A 7,136-nucleotide genomic window follows, 5' to 3' on the forward strand; every position below is an offset into this window, starting at 1 on the left:
AGATCTCTGGCACCCGAGAAAAAAAACACGACCTTGTGAATGAGTAGGCACCGACTGGGGGAGGGACGGACAAAGGGAGGAAGAGGGAATACAAGAAAAAGTAAGAGGATAGAGAGAGAGGGAGGAGGGGGGAGGAGGTTATGTTTCCTCTGAGCCCACTTCCTGTACCGATCCCAAAATGGAGCGACTGTAAGAACGAGCCCCCCACCCCCCACCCCCCAGCACACAGACACACATCAGAGAAACCCAAACCGCCCTCCTGCGGTATCCTACAAAAGAGGAAAAAGCAGGGAGCAGAAAAATATATCCCCAGTGGTCTTTGAAACACAAGGAAGAGAGGCGCAGTACACTTTGTCCTCGAGCTGCACTTCAACGTTTAATCTGCAGCCGATGCACTAAACATGGATTTATTTCTGTTCAACACTGGAAAAAATGCCCCTCCAAAAATAAGTTTAAAAAACAACAAATAAAAGACGTTTTTGCTTGAAATAAGCAAAAAAAATCTGCCAATGGAACTAGTGAAAATCGGCTTGTCCAGATTTCTTGAAATAAGATGTGATATTTAGGACTTTTGAGATAAAAGTGATCTTGAAATTAGCTTAAAAACCTCTTCCAATGTCAAAAAAAGCTTGTTTCATATGATATGTGACTCAAAACAATTTGTTTTCAAGACTTTTTCATTTAACAAGATATTCCAGATGTATTGTCTTCAAACAAGTCCCTATATCTGGCTGAAATGGTGCTTGTTAAGCAGTTGTGTCTTATGTTAAGTGTAATGAGATACTCAATGAGACAAATATACTTGGTAAGACTTTGAATTTTTCCAGTGAACTTTACGCTGCGATCAACACCAACACCACCCTGCAGGACTGCCAAATGGCCGAATGCTGGTCTGCTCCTAAAGTGCTTTGTTTTTAATATTAGGATATAGTTATGCTGTTAGAACGGGTACATTTATGTAGTTGAATGCAACAAAACACATCAAAATCTCAGAAACTCAGTCTTAAAGTCTTAAAATCAGCTGGATACATCTATATATATGTATTTATATATATATATATACATATATATATATAGGCTATATATACAAGGGCTGTCAAAATTAATTCATTAATTGTAAATACAGGCCTATATACACACATATATCCGTGAACACGTTTATACGTGCGCACGTATAGAACGTGCACAAGTTAATCTTGCCTAAAAAGCAAATTTTGCGTTAAAATGTTAAATTTCAGTTAACTTAAATCAACCAGGTACTATATATATATATATACACATATATATATATATATATATATATATATATATATATATATATATATATATATATATATATATATATATTTATATATATACACACAGGCTGTCAAAATGAACGCGTTCAATTTGACATATTTATAGAACGTGCGCACGTTAATCATGTGTAAAAAGCTAATTTTGCGTAAAAAGGGTAAATTTCAGTTAATTTGTTTTAAGTTTGAGACCCCCCAGTGGTCCCAGCGTTGAGTCTTAAAACGGCATCAAACTTGGAATAAATGTGTCCATGCAGTGCATCTTTTCAGACTCTGCCAGGATCAGCAGTTTCAATTATTATTATTATTTTTCCTCGGGGGGGCTTTTGTGCCTTTAATGGACAGGATAGTTGAAGAGAGACAGGAAGCAGGGGGTAGAGAGAGGGGGAACGACATGCAGCAAAGGGCCGTCCGATACGCGACTCCTGCTCAACCCACTACGCCACCAACCACCCCAGGATCAGCAGTTTAAAGCTATTAGATCAGGAAAAGCACATGGCTGACTCCACATGTTTAAACAAAGCAGGTTGTTAAGTTACCATTTTATGGAGGTTATTGTGGCTGCAACACCTGTTAAGATGGCGAGTAAATTACAGACGTTGACCCCCACAGAACCGCCTCCTTCGCCCTGCAGAAATCCAACGGCGAGCACCTATAGCAACCGCTTATGATGCTAAGGTAGCTTCACCTGAGCACCTATAGCAACCGCTTATGATGCTAAGGTAGCTTCACCTGAGCACCGATAGCAACCGCTTATGATGCTAAGGTAGCTTCACCTGAGCACCATAGCAACCGCTTATGATGCTAAGGTAGCTTCACCTGAGCACCTATAGCAACCGCTTATGATGCTAAGGTAGCTTCACCTGAGCACCGATAGCAACCGCTTATGATGCTAAGGTAGCTTCACCTGAGCACCTATAGCAACCGCTTATGATGCTAAGGTAGCTTCACCTGAGCACCTATAGCAACCGCTTATGATGCTAAGGTAGCTTCACCTGAGCACCTATAGCAACCGCTTATGATGCTAAGGTAGCTTCACCTGAGCACCGATAGCAACCGCTTATGATGCTAAGGTAGCTTCACCTGAGCACCTATAGCAACCGCTTATGATGCTAAGGTAGCTTCACCTGAGCACCATAGCAACCGCTTATGATGCTAAGGTAGCTTCACCTGAGCACCATAGCAACCGCTTATGATGCTAAGGTAGCTTCACCTGAGCCCCGATAGCAACCGCTTATGATGCTAAGGTAGCTTCACCTGAGCACCATAGCAACCGCTTATGATGCTAAGGTAGCTTCACCTGAGCACCATAGCAACCGCTTATGATGCTAAGGTAGCTTCACCTGAGCACCGATAGCAACCGCTTATGATGCTAAGGTAGCTTCACCTGAGCACCTATAGCAACCGCTTATGATGCTAAGGTAGCTTCACCTGAGCACCATAGCAACCGCTTATGATGCTAAGGTAGCTTCACCTGAGCACCATAGCAACCGCTTATGATGCTAAGGTAGCTTCACCTGAGCCCCGATAGCAACCGCTTATGATGCTAAGGTAGCTTCTCCTGAGCACCATAGCAACCGCTTATGATGCTAAGGTAGCTTCACCTGAGCACCATAGCAACCGCTTATGATGCTAAGGTAGCTTCACCTGAACACCATAGCAACCGCTTATGATGCTAAGGTAGCTTCACCTGAGCATAGATAGCAACCGCTTATGATGCTAAGGTAGCTTCACCTGAGCACCTATAGCAACCGCTTATGATGCTAAGGTAGCTTCACCTGAGCACCATAGCAACCGCTTATGATGCTAAGGTAGCTTCACCTGAGCACCATAGCAACCGCTTATGATGCTAAGGTAGCTTCACCTGAGCACCATAGCAACCGCTTATGATGCTAAGGTAGCTTCATCTGAGCACCTATAGCAACCGCTTATGATGCTAAGGTAGCTTCACCTGAGCACCGATAGCAACCGCTTATGATGCTAAGGTAGCTTCACCTGAGCACCGATAGCAACCGCTTATGATGCTAAGGTAGCTTCACCTGAGCACCTATAGCAACCGCTTGTGATGCTAAGGTAGCTTCACCTGAGCACCTATAGCAACCGCTTATGATGCTAAGGTAGCTTCACCTGAGCACCTATAGCAACCGCTTATGATGCTAAGGTAGCTTCACCTGAGCTCCATAGCAACCACGTTTAAACACAACGGGGCAATTGCCTGGCAGAAGCGCCAGCGATACAAGTAAATAATAATGATCCTAACCACAAGACCAGTGATACCTTACCAACGGTTTGGATCACATCCAGTCACAACCACCCTGAATATCCCATCAACCATCTATAAAAGCACACTGTAAAGAATTTCCCTGTAAAATAACAGTAAACTACTGGCGTTATTTTACAGTGCAACTACTGTTATTTATTTTAACAGTATAATACAGTTTTTTGGATTATAGTACATGACTGTAGGATAACTGTGTTTTAGTAATTTTACAGCACATCTACCGTAATTTATTTAACGGTATAATAACGTATTTTAGATTTGGACATCAATTCATTACAAATACTGTTTTATGCTGTTAGATTACAGTTATATACTGGTTTTGTTAAATGACTGATTTAACTGTTAATTTACATGTGAGGGATGAATATTCAACATTGTAAAATACTGTTGGATACTGTTGTAAATCCACCGTAAATATACAGCAATTCGTTACAGTGCCGTCACCACAAACACAATCTCAACAACCAAGGACACCGGACGCACTGGAAGTCATTTGAAATAATTAGTAAAACGCCTTCACAGCCTTAATACGAAGAGTGCACGAACGTTAGCAACCACCCGACAGAGCTCTAAACAAAGAGCTCACCTCACTGTGAGCGGCCGGCTTGTACAAACTGAATTGCTTTATTTCTTGAATGCTGTTTACGTTATGCATTACTGACATGACATCCGTGGGCTGGTTTATACGCAGACCTGAGTGCCATGTCACGCTTTTATCTGTTGTCTGTGTGTGTGTGTGTGTGTGTGTGTGTGTGTGTGTGTGTGTGTGTGTGTGTGTGTGTGCACGGCTGCATGTGTGCGAGTATGTTTGGTCTCATGACTCTGGTTAAGCTGATGTTTCCCTTAGGCTGTTTTGATTGGACCTACAGCTGAACTCTGATATTTAATAATGAGCAGAGCACACACACACACACACATGCCAAACGATTGAATCACACTGTGAACTATAAACAACTAGTGGCTCATTAGTTGATGATTTGACCATGACACATTACTGCACCCCGGGCCGCCACATCATTAAACCACTTCTGTTTAGGTTCACCCTGACAGTGTAATAAACTCGCGTCTGACTTCTTATCTGCTCCACAGGATGTGCTTTCAGAGGGATACTGTAAGTAAGACAAAGATGAAAGCTTTTTCAACTGCTCGGGCCACACAGCTAAATACACAATAAAGTTTTTTTTAAACTTTAAATTTAAATCTTTGTAACGATTGGAATGAAACCAAAGCAGTTCATAAATAATTGTATATTCAGTTTTATTCTACCCCCTGTATACTTCCACTGTTAAACAGGAAATGCGGCTTGAAAGCTGAGGAAAACGTGCTGGGCAGATGTCGCCCTCTGCAGGTGTGAAAAGGAATAACAACGCAAAAGATTATGCAGCAGCTTCAGACTCTCACCTTTTATCTTGCGCTGAATACTCTGAACCGGTGACACTTTCTGTGAGGAAAATGTATCATTTTTCCAGGTCTATCAGAAAGACATATCACAAGTGCAAATACAGAGTGTTCAAAACATCTTTTAAAGCCACACCAGTCCAGGAACAGCATCCTCTGACCAGACAAAAGTACGGTCAGGATGTACCGACTGACGGGTGGAGAAAATCAGAGGTGGGAGAAAGTCCCTATGTTGCAAGTCCAAGTAGAGTCTCAAGTCTTTGCTCTCAAGTCCAAGTCCTAGGATTTTTGTTTTCGAGTCCCAACCAAGTCCTACCAAATCGATTATAATTAATGATACGGATCATGACCACGCCTCAATTAAGTTGTTTATATTCTATTGTTAATGTTCTGCCACTTATTCATTTGTTTATTTTTATTAATATTGTGTTTAGATGCTTCGTCAATATAAGCACTGCCTTGTTGTGCCAATAAAGCTATTTGAAATTGAAAAAATTGGGCGATATCTTTAGTATCTTTTTTTTGTGTGTATTGGCATTAATTATCCAGCCAAGACTGATAACAGGAGTGCATTTGTAAATCGATAGACTTTGGGAGGTATTTCTCCTTTTATTTCTACACAAACTTGCTGAAACTTGCACATAAAAAATTCAGGCGGCGTTCAGGTGTCACTGACGGCCGGGATTTCTGGCTGGTTGCTACAGTATTGATGCGACACTTTTATTTTAAAAATATTTTAATATTTGTGCTTGCTGCATGTGACTTGATTCGAGTCCAGAGGGTTAAGTCCAAGTAGAGTCTCAAGTCTTTGCTCTCAAGTCCAAGTGGAGTCCAAGTCTTTTTTTGATTTGGTCAAGCAAGTCTCAAGTCATCAAAATCGGGACTCGAGTCCAAGTCAAGTCTCAAGTCTCGAGTCCAAGTCCTCACCTCTGGAGAAAAGTGAACGGAGCGGTTGGACTGGCTCCTGAAGCAGTGTAGTCCGGTGTATGTCCTCCAATAAAACTAAGTATGGGGTGTGTACAGATTGAAGTGAATATGGATACGTCGTTACCGTCTGTGTTCGATCCGTTTGTTTAGGTCACAGAATGTAAAAAATGTCTCCAAATATTTCGGGATCTGTGTTTTTAAGGCCATTCTTCAGGTAAGCTGTATACACTCAGTGGGGTCACATGGTGCTGAAAGGATCGGATTATTGGCTAAATTACAGTCAGAATGAGCTGAGCGAGGGTAATTCTCCTTGGATATATGGCGGTGAATGAATGGGATCAGAGGCACAAAGCGTGTCATACCCCGGTATGATAGGTGGCGCTGTACCCATTCCAGCTGTTGCTAATAGAGCCACTTCCTGTTGACCTCTTCACCACCAACAACAACAACAAACTCAGGCGTTGGAGAAAGATGGAGAACGCAGAGCCAGATGAAGCTACGTCCCTCTACATTTGGTCTGTGATGAGCTGCTTGTTGCACAAACTCGATGCCCAACGGAGCATTCTCCATCGCGTTGTTTGTTTCTTTCTGACGGCGACAACAACAGGAATATCGTCTCCTTTGACTTCCGGGTCACGACCCCGGGAAAACATCTGGAGCATGCGCAGAACGCAAAGTCTGATTCACCACGTGCTTCAGCGTCTACAAGCAGGTTTAGAGTGACTTTAACCCAGTTATCTCGGGGTCTGAATCCGATCCGATCCAGTTCTTAGTCAGATTAAGGTGTATACATGCACTTAAAGGGACAGTTCGCCTCTTTTGACATGAAGCTGTATGACATCCCATATCAGCAACATCATTTATGAACATCTTCTTACCCCCTGCTGCATCCTGTGAGCAGAGTTCCAGCCTCGTTTTGGTGTTGATGAAGGTAGTCCGGCTAGTTGGCTGGGGTTTATAAAATAAAGCGTTTTGCTTCTCAAAACAATATGCGTTCAACAGAGTAATACATTTGCATCACAAAATGGTTCTCCAGGAAAAAGTCAGACCTCACAATCGCTTGGCACTATTTTCTCTCCCTTCGTATCACTGCCTGCTGTGCAGACCACGCAGTCCCCTGCTTCCGAGCAGCAAACACCGTAACAGGCGCGGCTGTCGCTAGGTGGCTGAACGCATTGATATGAAGGGAAAGAAAATAGGGCCAAGCGATTGTGAGGTCTGACTTTTTCTGGAGC

The sequence above is a fragment of the Odontesthes bonariensis genome, chromosome 4, assembly GCF_027942865.1.
Source record: "Odontesthes bonariensis isolate fOdoBon6 chromosome 4, fOdoBon6.hap1, whole genome shotgun sequence".
Lineage (NCBI taxonomy): Eukaryota > Metazoa > Chordata > Actinopteri > Atheriniformes > Atherinopsidae > Odontesthes > Odontesthes bonariensis.